This window comes from Dreissena polymorpha, chromosome 3, assembly GCF_020536995.1.
Source record: "Dreissena polymorpha isolate Duluth1 chromosome 3, UMN_Dpol_1.0, whole genome shotgun sequence".
Lineage (NCBI taxonomy): Eukaryota > Metazoa > Mollusca > Bivalvia > Myida > Dreissenidae > Dreissena > Dreissena polymorpha.
The window spans coordinates 52,224,582-52,243,794 of record NC_068357.1 but is presented as its reverse complement, the minus strand read 5'-3'; the positions used below and the strand labels follow the sequence as shown (position 1 = coordinate 52,243,794).

Sequence of the window (19,213 nt, the reverse complement as noted above, 5' to 3'; positions counted from 1 at the left end):
ACCACGCATGCGTGTATAACGTAATATCAACTCGGCTATTGCGCATTACTGTTACTGCACTTAAACGAATGGAGTATATCAAGACAGGTATTTTTATTTAGCTCTTCACATTTTTTTAATATACATTGAGTTTTAAAAGTTCTTCGATTAATTTTATCAGTCTCATCTTTACATGTCCAGTGTCATCAAATAAGTCGTGTAGCTGCTTATATTTTTATATCAGGTGTATATACCCGTGCTAAATCGAAACAAGAAAATTAATTATATGCATACATGTCCTTGATAATAATACTGAAACATATATTTAGTAATATACGCTGTGTATAGTAAAATCCCTCACGTGTTCACATATACACATGTGATTTTGGTGAGAAGAATATTAAAAATAGCGTTTAAGTGGATTTTTAGGGTAGGTATAAAACCCGAAAATGTCCGGAAAACCCGGAAATCTTTTATGTAAAACCCGGAAAAGGTAAAAATGGTTATAAATGCATTATTATTCGTCCGATATTAATTATAATGGTATCGTTGTAAAGAAGAACGTCCAAAGTTTCTACCAATGTAAAAATATTTTATGGCAGGGTCAGAGTCAGTCTGTAAATCGCGGTCAAAGTCGGCCTATTTTAACGTTTTTTCTTTACGTACACAAATGCCTAAAGGAAAACCCGAAAAAGGTAAAAGTGGTTATAAAAACATTATTTATTCGATATTCATTATAATGGAACCTTTGTAAAGAGGATCCTTTAACGTTTCTAACGATGTAAAAATATTGTTTGTCGGTATCATATTCTGGCTTTGAATCGCGGCCAAAGGAGACCGATCGTTACCGTTTTTTTATACACAAAACAATGTCTTAAGGAAAACACGGAAAAGATAAAAGGGGTTATAAAAGCAACATTTTTCAAACCGACCATACATATTTTGGTACCGTTGTAATGGCATTCTTCCACCGTTTCTAAATATGTAAAAATATATTGTGAGAAAAGCATAATATGAAATTAGGCAAAGCATCAAAGCGAGCTCAATTAATGTGTAATAGAAGAAACCACGGACTCTAGATGACAATATACAATATACGCTCCGTGAAGAAACTAACACAAAAATTATATACAGATAATATTTGAATTAATTTATTAAAGGTACTTCCTGGCAGAAGAACGTGGAACTGTTAGCCCAAAACCCTGCCCAAAACAGATTGTCACACTATTAGTTGCCAGCCTTGCAACCACAATTTACCTACGAAGGTCAGATCGGGATTCGAACCCGAAACCTCCCCATGAGCCATCTAAATTAGCAATGATTCCGGCCTGGGTTGCTCTACCAATTAAGCTATTCTGACCTTTTGAAAAATATATAGGTAAACTGCAATGCTGTATGAATAGCATGATTACCTTGCTTAGCAAATTTTACAAAGAATTACATTTAATTGAAATTTCGTTACGATTTAGAACGGTATATTGTCAGTTCAAAAGCTCACATTAGGTAATGCTTGAAAAGCCCACAAAAGCTTATGTTTATAAAATGATGCTAATTTCCCGACTGTGTAGTTCAGATAAAAAACCGTATTTTGCACAAATCAGGAAGAAACATATATGGTTCGCAAACCAACTGCGGATAAGAGCAACAGAACAGTCCGGGGCCATTGCACGTTACCGGTACTTACTCTAACCCTAGCTCTTATAATTAGTGTGCAGTTGCGCGAATTTTGGCATTTTATGACATTTTACGTTTAAATGAAGTCTCTTCTTAGCAAAAATACAATTATGGCGGAAAGTGTTGTCCCTGATTAGCCTGTGCGGACTGCACAGGCCTCATCTGGGACGACACTTTACGCACATGCATTATGCCCAGTTTTCTCAGAACACGACACATATTTTAAACGCATCCTCGATAGATTTAGCGACGACATATGAACGTGGTGTGTTTTTAACAGTAAATTATTTGTTTAAAGCATCAACAAATGCAAAACGTATTTAGGAGTGTTTGTTTGTCATGCATTATTGTAAACTTCGATAGGAATAAAATAGAGCTAGTGTGGTTTAAAATAAATTTCGATAAATTGATGGGATAGCAGAATGTGGATGTGCATTTCGTTTGACTCTCTGGATTTTAATGACAAGTCGGACGTGGCATTTTATTTAACAGTAAAATATTTGTTAAAGCATCGAACGAGCCCTACAAGCATTTCGCCATTTTTGGATCGTGTGTTTGTCATGCATACTAGTAAACTTCCATATGAATTAAATTAACTCGCTTCTACATGATCGCGGTTTTGTAAACATTTGGTTAGCATTCGATACAAACGTTATGAAATGAAACGTCAAAAGTAATTGTACTGGAGGATATCATAACATTATATCTAAATAGATATCATATATGTTAACATTAAGACACAATTGTTTTACCAAAATAACATACCTCTTTCTCAGGTCTTGTTCATCTCAGATTACCATGTGCAGTATGGGCCATTTTTCATCTTGGTTTGTCATTGTGTATCCAACACATCTTTTGTTAAAACATCTATTCAATTTGCATCTGTTATTGTCACATTCCACCATATCACCAACTATATCAGGCAACTTACAAGTGCAAAAAGTTAATGATGTTAGCACAAGCTGACAGAATAGTATCAGTTTTTAATTATGTTTAATTTAATTCTCACATTTCGCTTAACATAACGTTCAATGGCACGCGCACTTAACAAAATTATTGCAACTAATGCAAGCTATAATTAATATGTGAATACTTTCTTTACAACCAGTATCATGCGAAAATGGATCTTAATTAATTATGTTGTATGTCGACTTTTAGAATAATGTGTCAGTAATAAATGTATTGCTTCAGATTCACCTGCTTTTTAGCTCACCTGAGCACGACGTACTCATGGTGAGCTTTTGTGATCGCCTTTTGTCCGTCGTCCGTTGTCCGTCGCGCGTTGTCCGTTGTGCGACGTCAACATTTGCTTCGTTCACTCTCTAGAGGCCACATTTATTGATCAATCTTCATGAAATTTGGTCAGAAGATTGGGTTCAGTGATATCTGGGATGAGTTTGAAAATGGTTACGTTTGCTTGAAAAACATGGCTGCCTAGGGGCGGGGCATTTTTCCTAATATGGCTATATATGTCTATAGTAAAATCTTGTTAACACTCTAGAGGCCACATTTATTGTCTGATCTTCATGAAACTTGGTCAGAAGATTTATCCTAAAAATATCTTGGACGAGTTCGAAAATGATGCCGGTTGGTTGAAAACTATGGCCGCCAGGGGGCGGGGCATTTTTCCTTGTATGGCTATAGTAAAACCTTGTTAACACTCTAGAGGCCACATTTATTTTCCGATCTTCATGAAACTTGATCAGAAGATTTGTCCCACTGATATCTTTGATGGGTTCAAAAATGGTAACCTTTGCTTGAAAAATATGGCTGCCAAGGGGCGGGGCATTTTTCCTTATATGGCTATATATGGCTATAGTAAAATCTTGTTAACACTCTAGAGGCCACATTTATTGTCCAATGTTAATGAAACTTGGTCAGAAGATTCATCCAAATAATATCTTGGAAGAGTTCGAAAATGATGCCGGTTGGTTGAAAAACATGGCCGCCAGGGGGCGAGGCATTTTTCCTTAAATGGCTATAGTAAAACCTTGTTAACACTCTAGAGGCCATATTTATTGTCCAATCTTGATGAAATATGGTCAGAAGATTTGTCTTAATGATATCTTGGATGAGTTCGAAAAATGGTTACGTTTGCTTGAATAACATGGCCGCCAAGGGGCGGGGCATTTTTCGTGATATGGCTAAATAAGGCTATAGTAAAATCTTGTTAACACTCTAGAGGCCACATTTATAGTCCGATCTTCATGAAACTCAGTCAGAAGATTCATCCCAATAATATCTTGGACGAGTTCAAAAATGATGCCGGTTGGTTGAAAAACATGGCCACCTCAGGGGCGGGGCTATTTTTCTAATATGGCTATAGTAAAACCTTGTTAACACTCTAGAGGTCACATTTATTTTCCGATCATCATGAAACTTGGTCAGAAGATTTGTCCCATTGATATCTTGGATGAGTTTGAAAATACTTTTGGTTGCTTTAAAAACATGGCCACCAGGGGCGGGGCATTTTTCCTTATATGGCTAAATATGGCTATAGTAAAACCTTGTTAACACTCTAGAAGCCACATTTATTGTCCAATCTTCATGAAATTTGGTCAGAAGATTGGTCTCAATGATAGCTTGGATGAGTTCGAAAATAATTATGTTTACTTGAAAAAAAAGGCTTACAAGGGGCCAAGGGGCGGGGCATTTTTCCTTATATGGCTATAGTAAAATCTTGTTAACACTTTAGAGGCCACACTACCGTCCGATCTTCATGAAACTTGGTCAGAAGATTCATCCCGATAATATCTTCGATGAGTTCAAAAATGATGCCGGTTGGTTGAAAAACATGGCTGCCAGGGGGCGGGACATTTTTCCTTATATGGCTATTGTAAAACCTTGTTAACACTCTAGAGGCCACATTTATTTTCCGATCTTCGTGAAACTTGGTCAGAAGATTTGTCCCAATAATATCTTGTTATCTCAGGGGAGCGACTTTGGGCCTTTCAGGCACTCTTGTTTTTAATAAATGAAAGATGCAAATGTTTCTTATTCATATGTTTCTGTGTGTTTAATGTATCTTTTTTTCCTTTGATTACGTGCTTATTTTTCGAAGAAATGAAAGATTCAAATGACATTGTGTCTTATTGATATTTTATCCATGTCTTAAATGTGTCTTATTTATATAATACTACATGCTAGTGTCATGCGAAAATGGATCTTATTTCTTAATAGCCACCTTAACACTTAGCGCCGTCTTTAATTAGGCTATGTCTATTTAAAGAACATATTACTGTGAACTTAATAAAAATGTGCAACGGTGATGTGGATCCATTCTCGTTGTTTATTTTAAATGTACACATCAATTTAGCAATAAATGAAATCAGTTATTTTGGCAGTAAATCCAATTTATCCAGTACAGTAGCCAGGTGCCTGTGTATTGAGTTGATAAGATAGTGATCACCACAGCAGGATGCTAATACACAGTGTAGACTTCCCCTGTATTATTATTGTAATTGTTATTTACCTGATTTTAATTTAGGAAGTGTATTCATTCGGGTCTGCTGGCGTTATGTTAAAGATCATTTAATGTGAAAAACTGGGTTTCTTACATTATTTCAATCACAATTTCGTGAACCAATGAATACATTGGCGCGATGGAACATGATTTATAAATCAAGCGAAGTGGTATCAGTTTTTGATTATGTGTAATTTAATTCGCATCTCTCGCTTAACTTAACGTTCAATTGCACGCGCACTTAACACAATTGTTAAACATCACGTGGATCATTTTATTTCTTTTTATAAATAATGTACAAATATTAGACGCTATATGGAATACATTTGTTTACTCAACCAGAAAAAATAATAAAACATTGTTATATATAAAGCGCGTTACTTTTGCCAAATTCTACATTAAAAAAAGAAATATCGTATTTTTTTGTTAAGTGCACGTGCTTGACATATTTATAAAGCATTTTTTGTACCACACTCGGAATTTGACGATCCACAATCCATATTTTTTTAGCGTCGTATTGTAATATATACAATTATGATAAGAAACAGTAGCCGATAACAGGCATCAGGTTGAAAAGAAGAACTGATGTATTTATTGAACGTGAATAACATGTGACCGGTAATATCAATGTCATGTCAAAAGTAGCAGTAACTGGTGGAGTAACCGTGACTTAGTGGTCTAATGTGCCCATCTACCTACCCAGGGGTTGTGGATTGATATGGCATCTTTAGTTTTTATATTGGTATAAACACGGACGTAGGAATATGTCCATTGTTTAAATTATTTGGACATTGTAGAAACATAAGAGGATTTTTTGCTTTATGCTTTGAAACCAGTTTATTAATTTCGGGGGGAAAATACTGCTTATAACAATATCGATTTGAACCCAATATTATTATAATTCTGGAGAAAGCGAGATGAAATTAACGGCAAACTTTTAAGTCCTCATTTATCCGTATTACCGTATGGGAAATAACAAAACCGTATACTTTGTTAGTTGATACATCCAAAACTTGACAAAATTCTCTGTTTAGTTCATTGTGTGTCATACTTCCGTTAGACGATTAAAAACTATTCATTATTGCAATGAATAGGAACTTAATATAGGTCGACTGAAAAAAATGTGCACTTAACAGCAATTTTTTGGGAAAAGATAAGGGCTCATAATTCGTGTCGTAAACAGTCGATTTGGAATGCTATTCACATTTGAAGTCTGATACTTTCATACTTTTCACACTTTTACTACATACAAAATATGTTCAAAATTTGATTGAAGTAGTCGCAAAATATTGTTTTTAAAGTCACTTAGGTGTAAAACAATTGTTTGTTTCCAGTAACATCTCAAAAAAGGGTAAGATAGGTCGGCATAACAGTTTTTTCTTTATATCAGACTGGAGTTATACACCTCTTCTACAGGGGTTTGCTGTTGAAGAACCATAGAATTGTCCATTTATATGTTATAAATCCTTATATTTATATATAATATCTTTATAATGATAATGATGGTTATTATTATCTATCATAATGAAATCGTTTTGTCTGGGAGGGCTTTAGTCCGCCACGTTTCTTTCAAGGGAAAGCTTTTGTCCGCCCCAGTTTTTTCACAGGAGAGCTTATGTCCGCCCGTATGAAAATGACGGGAGGGTTTATGTTCGGATGCCTTATATCCCTATTATATGCATGTAAAGTGATAATGTCGAAAGAAAAGCGTGTTGCGCGGAAATCGACTTTAAATACTCCAAACTAAAAAAGAAAAAAACGAAGGGTCGGGTTATCGGAAACAAACAACTATTTTACGCTTTAAAACTGTATCTTTAAACAGAAAATGTCATAATTTGGTACAGCGCACATACACATCTGACATTGAAAAATACTTTTGCATATTTTAGGGACGTCATAAAATTTCCTTTACAAACGATATTATTTTAATTCAAGTCGGTAGAAACATATTGCTTTTATAATCACTTTTATCTTTTCCAAATTGTACGCAAAACATAATTAGGCATTAGAAATCATAGAACTTATACCAACTTTGGACGCTAACAAGAGTGCTAAATTGATATTGTACAACATTATTGTTACATGTACTACACACCTTAGAGGGCCTCTCTACTAGGATACCATTATAAATAATATGGAAAGAATAATATAGCTTTTATAATCACTTTTATCTTTTCCAGACTTTACGGAAAACATATTTATGTAGGCATTTGATATCATAAATTGTTGTGTCAACTTTGGACGCTTTTAAAAGTGGAAATCTGATATTCTTACATAGTAAATAAACCGTAGAGGATCCTCTTTACAACGAATGAATAATAATGCTTCTACATCATTTTTATCATATCCGGGTTTTACTTAAAACACAGCTTGTCATTATAAAGAAGATACAAATATACACCAACTTCGGTCGCAATTAGCAGTAATTTTATGCAATTGTGACCACAGGTGGTTAGCGTGTGGCTATGATATTAATTAGTGAAAACATCATTTTGAATGATAAATAATCATATTATTAAAAAAATAACTTTTCTGAAAAAAAAAGTTCACTATCAAATATTCATATAACAAGGTATGCAACTCAAAATCACCCCAAAACGGGATGCATCGCTTTGAACAGCCATATCTTCATCAATTGTGCAGCGATTTTCACGATCTCGGTCTTACTCAACGCAGAAATATATTTCCCTTCTGGAAATGTATATGTCTTGCAATATTTTTACAAATGCTGGGTCAACTTTTAAGAAATAACACGATATACAACGCATATGACCCAGTTGACAATGATCATGCAGTATTTAAGACTGAAATTTTCACGGAGTAAAGGCCATCTTCCCTTCAAAGTTCATGTACCTCGATACCAAACATTCAATACAACGTATGAAAATACATTATTACCGTGCTTGCCGTTACATTATGCATCAAAACTAACTGTCCAGCGCCGTTTGAAACCTTTGTTTACATATATTTCAAGTGACACATATTTTAAAAACAAACGGTGTGCGTGCGGAGTTTTGTTACGGGCGATTTCATTGGTCCAAAGCGAAGGTGTGTCTTGGTTCCCAGCTTGTACACGATCTCATTAGTCAACGTGGGAACCGAAGTTTCCCGCGGTATGTCAAATTTGTACACTAGTAACACTACGCAGTTTGTTTATACTGATTTTTTACAGAATGAATTTAAATGGTGAACAAATCGATGCGTTAAACAAGGTTACAAACGGTCACAATGTTTTAATACTTGGCTCAGCAGGCACCGGTAAAACGCACTTAATTAAACAGATAGAAAAATCATTAAAAATGTAGCAATAACAGCCACCACTGGAATAGCATCTGCTTTCTATGCAAATGCGATGACCATTCACACATGATCGGGAATAGGCGACGGTCGCTACAACACGAGTGAAGTCAAGAGCGTAGTCGAACAGTATGCTGAATTCGCAATTGTAAGAGACAGACTGAAAACAACAGATGTCCTTATAATTGACGAATGCTCAATGTTGAGCAAGAAGTTCTTTGAGTCATTAGACCAAGTTTGCCAAATTAGAAACCCGGATAAGTTGTTTGGTGGAATTCAACTAGTATTAGGTGGGGATTTTAAACAACTCCCCCCTGTTCCAAATCCCTTGTATGCTGAAGAATGTGAATTTTGTTTTCAATCAGGATTATTTACAAGAGTAATACCCCACAGGATAATCCTTAGAGAAGTAGAAAGACAAAGTGAACCACATCTTATCAAGGCTATTAAAGAAGCTGCTGATGGTAAAATGTCAATTGATAGTATCAATTTCATTTAAACCCTTGGGAGACCATTGACAGATGCAAGTGACTGTGTAAAGCTGTTTTCTCAAATGAAAAGGTTGATCAACACAACCGTGATTGTATACTTGAATACCCTGGAGAACTGAACGAGTTCAAGTCACATGATGAGGGGGACAGACATTTTTTAGAACAAATGATTGCACCAAAAATACTGTGGCTTAAAATTGGCTCACCAGTCATGCTGTTGAAAAATATATCAGATAAACTTGTAAATGGACTTCAAGGACATGTGCATAGCATCACAGACATGGGACCAGTGATAGAATTTACATCTCTGCAAACCAAATTACAGTTAGAAAAACACAGATTTGCAGGTAATTTATTTTTTGTTTGCTTATATATAAACAATAATATAATACATGTGTACATTGCTTATCAATCTAGAATGCATGGTTGATTATGTCTTTAACAGTTAGTTTTCAATAATTTAAAGTTATGAAAGAAGAAAGTTTAGATCAAAGATAATACACAATATGAATTTTCACCTTGTAAATAACTAAACAGCTAAGTTACTTAATATTCAGTTTTCAGTCCATCGAAAAATGCAGAAGTTGCTGTACGCACTCAGTATCCAGTTAATCTGAGCTTTTCCATGACCATTCATACATCTCAAGGATTAACTCTAAATAGGTGAGAAAATTTGTACATTTGCATGCAATCAAATACAATATTTGTTATTATCTAATATTACTGTGTAACTGGTCAAAATTTTATCTAAACATCAGTTACATTGTTACATTTCATTGTTTATTGGTCACAGGCTTAAAGTTTTATTGCATAATATGAGCATACCTATTAACATATGCCACTGGTAAAGTACCATTTAATAATATTGCATAACAAACCCAAAATTAATTCCATCCATTAATACTACAAACATGTGACATGTCTGTCACTGTCAAAGTATCACATACATTTACATATGATATATTCTTCAAAATTTGCTAAAAAATTCCCAATCTTAAGAATAAGCAGAAATATTATGTCATAAACAAAAGTTTACTACTTTCTTTCAGTTAAAAATGCATACATTCTTAGATGTTATATCCACCATATTTTAATACATACTATATGTTATCCTTGTTTACAAATAAAAAGAATAAAAAAATTCCCAATAGTGAATGTACTTTTTCCCCAAGAGATCAGAAAAAGACCTGTCCTTACATAACAGCTATTGATACACTACAGTGATAACAGACTTGGGTCCTGTATTAGAAGCTTCTAAGAGAAAATTCAGGAAATTCTTAAATGTGTTTAAGTCATAGCCAGATGCATTAGTTTACTGGTAACTGTGCCTTACATAACATAATATATATACAATAATATACATAATATTCGGAACAGTTTATTTTGTTTTCAATTATTGGAGTTAACACAGTAACATTAATCCCAAATGTTTATATTAGGAAGACTTTGTTTAAGATTTCACTAAGAAGCTTTTACATGTATGATACCTGAACTTAACAATTATAACTATTTTCAACACAGTTTATCTAAATATGGTGTCTTTGTAGATTGTAATAAGTCAACCAGAAGTGGTACAACTCTTCATGAACCAGCCCTCAATTTTGGAAAATGAAGACCTGAGCTGCTGTAGACCAGGATTATAGGGGTAATTACATTTCAGTATTATAATATATGTACATATACAGGTACTTCAATCTAGCAACGATTTTGTTGAATTTGAGATTAAATGAAGGGTTCATGATTATATTGGAAAAGGCAACACACACATTTAAGTTATGGAATATCAAACAGTAACAAATCAAATATGGCAATATACATAATAATACACAGTTTACACCAAAATGATATACATGTAATTGCCAAAATGTACTATGACATTCATTAATGTTGATTTCCAATTATGCTCAAAGAAAGTGGTGAAATGGTTAAAATATCAAAAAGTCAACATTTTTACTAAAGCAGCATCTCTGCCTAAACCACCGGGCTATTTTTGCCAAAACTTGGCAGGAATGAAGCTTTTTCAAAGTTGTTAATAGCCCTTAAGTCAAAATCAGACCTCCCCAGGGTGTCATTGTGTTTTCCTTGTATTTTTAATCTCTGTTGATTTCTTAAAATCTGTTTTCTTGAATACATATTTATTTGCAAATGATAATATTTATCAGAAAGAAAAAAAATAGTTTTAAAGCTACAGTATCAGAGCAATACACCTGGATTAAGTAATTTATTGACTGACAGCTTGTAAACTATTGCTCAGGTGTGGAATGTAAACACATGTTTCCTTAAACAAACACTACCTTTTTAACTCTAACTCAGTATTATGTGAAGTTGGAATAAGACATTAATTTCTGTTTTTTCAAAAGTGCATGTTATGCAGTTTTATATGTTGTATTTATTTAGTTTGACAAATTATAATTAAAACAGATACTTGCATATATAATAGCATCATTTAAATTAATTTTACTGCAAAACTGGATTGTTTTGGGGTTTTTTAAATCCTCGTGAAATGAAACTGTCCATGTGGTGCATGGACACAGTTTAACAATACAGTACAAATGATGAAAATACAATTTTTTGTTAATGAAAAAGTCATGGAAAATTGCTTATTAAGCTTGTAGTATAGATAAAATATCACAAAAATAAATTCAATTCATTAAATTAATAGTTTTATGTGAGAAAATCACCAAAATGATGTCCATTCCAAGTTTGATGTCTTATTCCAAATTCACATAACACAGTGTTCTCTGGTCTTTTTCAATTAAGTCTTAACCTTTAATGCCCTCTAAAAATGGCATATTAGTAACTTATTAAAATATGCAGGCCAAGGTTATATTTGTACAAGTGTGCCAGGATTGGTTTACAATTCTAACATTAAACTTTAACCCTTTACCACTTAGATAAGTACTTTTACGCATTTGTATTTCCTATGAAAGTTAAATTAAATTAAAGACCTTTCTTACTAGATAAGTTTTAAAGGCTTCATTTCAAACCCTTAGATACTGATGAGCAGCAAACAGCATAAAACCTGAACAGACTGCGAGTTACTCGCAGACTGTTCTGGTTTTATGCTGTTTGCTCATAGCCATTTTCACTTAGCTTCTATGTGGGAAAGGGTTAAAACATTATACTTGTCAGAGAAAATATATCTTAGTGTTTTCTCAAATTTATCAAATTAAAAAAATAAAATAAAATTATGCACAAATTTATTAACATTGCACTAGTATCAAATAAGATCTTAAATATTTCTCCAGTTGTTCACATGGGGAAACTTCCAACATATCAGAATACCGGTAGTAGTACATTTTAGTATAATTTGAAGTACAGTGTTTTTTTATCTCACCTGTCACGAAGTGACATGGTGAGCTTATGTGACCGTGTGATGTCTGGCGTCCGTATGTGCGTGCGTGCATGCGTGTGTGCGTGCGTCCGTCAACAATTTGTTTGTGTAGACAGTAGAGGTCACAGTTTTCATCCAATCTTTATGAAATTTGGTCAGAATATTTATCTTGATGAAATATGGGTTGGGATTGTATTTGGGTCATCTGGGGTCAAAAACTAGGTCAATAGGTCATAAACTAGGTCACATTATAGGTCAAATAATAGAAAAACCTTGTGTAGACAATAGAGGTCGCAGTTTTCATCCAATCTTTATGAAATTTGGTCAGAATGTTTATCTTGATGAAATCTGGGTTGGGATTGTATTTGGGTCATCTGGGCTCAAAAACTAGGTCACTAGGTCAAAAACTAGGTCAAATAATAGAAAACCTTGTGTAGACAGTAGAGGTCACAGTTTTCATCCAATCTTTGTGAAATTTTGTCAGAATGTTTATCTTAATTAAATCTGGCTTGGGATTGTATTTGGGTCATCTGGTGTCAAAATCTAGGTCACTAGGTCAAAAACTAGGTCAAATAATAGAAAAACCATGTGTAGACAGTAGAGGTCACAGTTTTCATCCAATCTTTATGAAATATTTTCAGAATGTTTATCTTGATAAAATCCGGGTTGGGATTGTATTTGGGTCATCTGTGGTCAAAAACTAGGTCACTAGGTCAAAAACTAGGTCAAATAATAGAAAAACCTTGTGTAGACAATAGAGGTCGCAGTTTTCATCCAGTCTTTAAGAAATTTGGTCAGAATGTTTATCTTGATGAAATCTGGGTTGGGATTGTATTTGGGTCATCTGAGGTCAAAAACTAGGCCACTAGGTCAAATAATAGAAAAACCGTCAACAATTTGTTTGTGTAGACAGTAGAGGTCACAGTTTTCATCCAATCTTTATGAAATTCGGTTAGAATGTTAATCTTGATGAAATCTGGGTTGGGATTGTATTTGGGTCATCTGGGGTCAAAAACTAGGTCACTTGGTCAAAAACAAGGTCACTAGGTCAAGTAATAGAAAAACCTCTTATAGACAATAGAGGTCACAGTTTTCATCCAATCTTTATGAAATTTGGTCAGAATGTTTATCTTGATGAAATCTGGGTTGGGATTGTATTTGGGTCATCTGGGGTCAAAAACAAGGTCACTAGGTCAAATAATAGAAAAACCTTGTATAGACAATAGAGGTCACAGTTTTCATCCAATCTTTATAAAATTTGATCAGAATGTTTATCTTGATGAAATCTGGGTTGGGATTGTATTTGGGTCACCTGTGGTCAAAAACTTGGTCACTAGGTCAAATAATAGAAAAACCTTGTGTAGACAATAGAGGTCACAGTTTTTATCTGATCTTTATAAAATTTGGTCAAAATGTTTATCTTGATGAAATCTGGGTTGGGATTGTATTTGGTTAGGCAGGTGAGCGATTCAGGGCCATCATGGCCCTCTTGTTTATATAATGAGGTATGTACTATAAATTGAAACTGCCAATTAAGACAATCATTGTATTATAACAGGCTTATTTATAACAATACATTAATGGCTTGAAACATTCTTGGAAAATAAATATCTGACAAATCTGGTCAAAATTTACATAGAACATGATCTTTACATTCTAATCACTTTTACTTTGCTTTTTTCATGGGATGTTGTTTTTATACTGATATTAGAAGTACCTTTTCATAGTGCTAAATTGTAAGGTATAGCTGTAGCACGATTTTTGCCAGCATTTGCCTTTTGAGAAATAATTCCCTGACCAAGCACAATGCAATTGAGTGCTTTTCTATACTGCATTGCATTAGGGTTAGAATTAGCTCCATGGTATGTGGATCTCTGTTGATTAAATGTATTTTCTACAACATCCGAGTTAATTAATCCTGGTGTAATATACACTAGAGATTTCATGCCGAGATACACTTTACATAGTTCTATCATCTCCAGTATACAAGGCTGTATGTCTTCATGACATTGAATAGACATTTTGTTTATTCCTTTCAACAGACTTTAATGAAGAATTATTCAATGAGGCAGTTTTCCAATCATCAAAGAAATTTGCAACACTTAACAAATCATGCAATCGTGTATCATTCATTTGCTTTACAGGACGCATGTCTCTAAAAAAACTGACAAGTTTACTGGTGTACCTTAGAAGTTCAATTGCCCCATTTAAAACTACACCTTTAGAACCTAAATGTGTTTGATACTGAATCATAAGGTTAAGCATATCTGAATTAAGAACTTAATCCGCTAAATGATTCCGCATTTTTGATTGTGTGGATGGAAAAAAATGTTATTTGGATAATTTTCTGTGGATTTGCAATGCATTTCCTTTGCCCCAATGGTAACATTCAACGAACATTTGCCACTGTATAGTGTCACTTGTTGTCAAAGTAAGTGGTCTGGTTGAAGATTTGCATATCCCACTTTTTAGCAGATTATTTTTTTTTTATTGATGACATGAGAACTGTCCATTATGAAAATCATGCTGGAAAATGAATAAGAGCTTAAAGCAACAAAATTTAAATTGACGTTATTTATGTGCACAAATGTGCGGTTGCACTGGGCCCCATCCATGCATGTGTACAAGACGTTAAAGCCGAACATTCCTAAGAGATCCACTGCCTCCCAGAATAAGGGGTATAGCTCGGGTGCCTGAATTCCCCCTGACACAAAATGTGCAACAGGAAATCTGAACCCTGTTACACCTAGAAAGACAAGCTGTAAAGCATGGGACCCCAAACTCTTCTAATTGTTTCCTTTCCTCAATGTGTTTGACATATTTCCTTCTTCCCCAAGATCCACAAGACCAATTAACTCAATGACATCCCCATTTTTACAAAGTTGTACATCAGATTGAATCTACATTTCGTCAAATATCAGACCACCATAGAACCCTTCTGGAGGAAGTTTTTGCCTGGTGGCCTCTTCAAGCATCCATGTAAAGATGTTTCTGTCAAAACCCACATTCTGTTTGACAATATTTTTTGTAATGGATAAAGTGTAGATTTCGATGGAAGTAATACATAACCACTTTGCCTAAAAGATTCATAAGAATGTGGACTCCTGCAGTACCATTGGAGGCAAATGGATATCATTTCTTCAGTCCACCTCCTGCCTCTTGGGTCTTTATCTACATTTGACGCCTGACTTAAAATAGTTGAACCATTTGACCAGTTGTACCTGGTATTATTTTTTTAATTTGTCAACTTTCTCATCACCCTCTGAGTAAATGTTTACATTTTGTAATGAAGCATTGTTTGAGTCATTCTTTGGCACTTAATGCATGTGTTTGTCTTACAATTTAAGGGAGTAACCCTATTACATAGAACAGATCTCAAAATTCTGGATGATGCTTCAGTGCCAGTAGCCAGATTTTCAAGGATGTGGAAACGGGTCATTATTGTTTTATTGTTGATAATGACACCTTTACATAATCTGATTAAGCTCACAATCTTCAGGACAGTACAAATGCCTTTGCTGTTTTTTGTGAACCTGTTCGATATAGAAAAGTTGCCTAACTCAATTTCCTTACCAGATATTTCCAAAGACCATAAACCATTTTCAAAAAATGTTATCTCTTTGAAAATGTTATTCCCATTACTTCTAATATTGGCATCAATGGAGCATTTAAGATAGCTTGAGGTACATTCCACAATTGCAACATCATGGGGTAAACACTTTATTAGGTCAGACATGGTGCATGCTTCTTCTTGTAATGTTTGTAAAGCAAGCAATTTGACGCCTTTGTGATGGGTAACTTTACTGTTCAAGTTTGTTGGAAGTGTCCTCTTTTCTGTGGATGGAAATATGTTTGTAAACTGTTCAATTAGCATTCGTTTTGTAACAGGAACATAATTTTCATCCAATTCCGACTGGTTGGCCGAGTATAACTTATCTACTTGTATGCAGCTATTTTCATCAGCTTCCAACCTTTGGATCAGCCTGTGTTAAATAAATATAATGCGTAAGTTATATGTGTTATTGTATTAGGGCTTTCAATTACTTTTGAAATTTGGAAGTCTTGGTCTCTGATTTTGGAAGTTTTTCTCACAAAATTTTTGTGTAGAAAGTGACATTAATATGTTCATAACACTTTTCCATAGCTTTATTTATTCACTTATTATGTTCATTAATATATTTTGGCACATGTTGCTAATTTGAATTATAATCAGTGATTGCACTTAATACTCCATTTATTGGATTTCACAAATTTTGAGACTTCAAACTTTTTTTCATGAAAGCCCTGGTATTGGATACAAAATAGACGAAATAAACTATAAATAATCAAATTATTTGAATATGAAGTAGTAACAAAATATTTTCTAGAGTATCTGCTTAATATAATAAATATCATTCATTTCAATCCATAATTTAAAGCATTTTATAAAGTGAATATTTAAAATAAGACAGTAATTCTGATATTATGTGTAATAAAGTACAAAGCAAATTGTTTCAAAATATTAAAATAAACAAAAAGGGTAACATAAATTTAGTTTAAATCACTGACTTACAATGTATATCACTGAGCACTTAATTAAGTAAATTGCAATTTGGTTATTAACCAACTCTTAAAGGGGCCTTTTCACAGATGTTAGCATGTATTGAAGTTTGTTATTAAAAGCTTAATTTTGATACATGTAAACATTTGATCAAGTAAAAAATCAAGAATACAATTTAAAAAAGAAGAAAAAAGTAAACCTCAACAGGGCTCGAACCACTGACCCCTGGAGTCCTGGAGTAAAAGCCTACACACATAGATCACTCAGCCAGCCATGCTCTTACCAAGATGGATGTATTTAATTCTTTATATAAGCAATCCTCGTAGTTTCACAAAATATAACAACAACAACAGAACTCTACAAATTATTCAATCGTTTCATGCTCCAACGCTTTATAATTTTCATGTTTTTAAATTGTCCAAATATGCATATAATTGCTATTTTAGAGCAGGGAAAATGTTCAGTATAACTGTTTCCTCACAAATATCATAACTAAAACAAGCATTTGCAAATCTGAAACAACTTTTTATGCCCCCCACCACTATAGGGGGGACATATTGTTTTTCCCTGTCTGTTGGTCTGTACGTTGGTCTGTTGGTTTGGTCAAACTTTAACATTGCCATAACTTTTGCAATATTTAAGATAGCAACTTCATATTTGGCATGCATGTGTATCACATGGAGCTGCACATTTTGAGTGGTAAATGTCAAGGTCGTTCTTCAAGGTCAAAGGTCAAATATATGGGTCAAAATCGCTCATTTAATGTACACTTTTGCAATATTGAAGCAAGCAACTTGATATTTGGCATGCATGTGTATCTCATGGAGCTGCACATTTTGAGTGGTGAAAGGTCAAGGTAATCCTTCAAGGTCAAAGGTCATATATATGGGGACATAGTGTTTCACAAACACATCGCTTGTTTTAATTTTGTTAATTTACCAAAATGTGGAAAGGCCCCTTTAAAAGTGTAATGTGTTACTTTTGGGGTTATACTAAGTTGCTTTAATTCTCATTTCAGAAACACACAAGAGCCAAGCCCACCAGTGATACATACATTGCAAGACATGCAGCTGATACAAGAGAGCATAGACAATGTGGAGATGAATAAACATGTAACTAGCCAAGAAGAATTTGATAGTGAATTTGATGAACTGATCCTAAAAATAAGTAGTGTTAAAGATGAATTGAATCTTCCAGATGATTTAAATCTGGATCAAATTTTAGATCAGATATATTTCAAGAATCCAGTCACTGCGATGCAAGATCATGCAAATAGGATCATAAATGATATTAACAAAATAAAAAACATTCAGTTCTGCAAAAAGGAGTATGCATTTTATTCAGCACTGATTGAGTCTTCAAATACTGAACCGATTCGGCCTTTTACAGCTAAACAGCAAACAGAGTTTTACTCTAATGTGCATGCTCATCAAACTAGTGCTGAATTCCGAATGAACTGTTTAACTTTATTCGAGGACTCGTGATTCACAGATGATCATGTCCACATTTGTTTTAATGTGTCTAACCAAATACGAAAATATGTGTTGCAGAGCAATGTTGAATGATTGCCAGTTGTTCAGCGACACATATCAAATAGATCGGTGACAAATGAATCACATGCAAGAGTAAGATACATTGGCAGTTACTGCATAGCTACAGTCCTGCACAAGAATGAACAAAAGAAAACAAAACAATATGTACAAATTAGACAGTGACTCAATTAGTAAATACAATTATTCATTGAAGGTGGTTAATTTGTTAGAAAGTCTGAAGGTAGAAGAACAGTACATTCAGTCCATCACCAAAGAACCAGAGTCACTCATAGACATTGCATGCAAGCAATACGGACAAAGATTACTTACCAACATATCAGATGAATTGTACCATTTTTTCCTGGAACTTACTCGAAGAACCTTAGAATTGTTGATTGATGAAAATTTAAACAAGTATGGGAGTGAAATGTTTGAAAAGATCAAAGAAAGAATTCTGTCAAATAATACACTTTTCAAATCCTTTGCCAATACTGTAGAACACAGTGTAAAGGACAAGCAGCTATAACATGGTGTAACAAAGAAAGTTTATAATCAGATAATTGAACTTTCCATGATGGTTATGGTTAATCAGTTTTGCAAAGACCTTCTTGAGAGTTTTAATATTAAGAAGAAAATGGCCCACAGGAAGCAAGTTCGAGTTTCAGAGACAGGCATTCATGACAAAAAAACTTCAAGAAAAGGTAAGGCCCCAGCCGTTAAGAAGGCACAACTCAAAAAAGATTAACAACATGTGGAAGACATTTCATCAGAGGAAGCATATGTAAGTGTTTCATATGATGAACCTAGTACATCTAGTGGTATATATGCTAAAAAGGGAGCGAGAAAGAAGAACATATCTACACCAGTTTTTGAAGGTGAATTTTCTGAACAAGGAAGTATTGC

General features: G+C 34.0%; 1 protein-coding gene across 4 annotated transcripts in view; it reads left to right on the top strand.

Moving 5' to 3' along the window:
* The window catches only part of LOC127874145 (uncharacterized), a 34,439-nt gene continuing 15,226 nt past the window's right edge, over positions 1-19,213 (top strand). For 2 of the 4 annotated variants that reach the window (XM_052418339.1, XM_052418336.1), the window contains exon 1: positions 1-87. The gene's annotated coding sequence lies outside the window, so the exon portion shown is untranslated. Of the gene's footprint in view, positions 88-1,139; positions 1,358-19,213 lie in introns of those variants that run through there. The other 2 variants (XM_052418337.1, XM_052418338.1) reach the window with 2 other exon arrangements.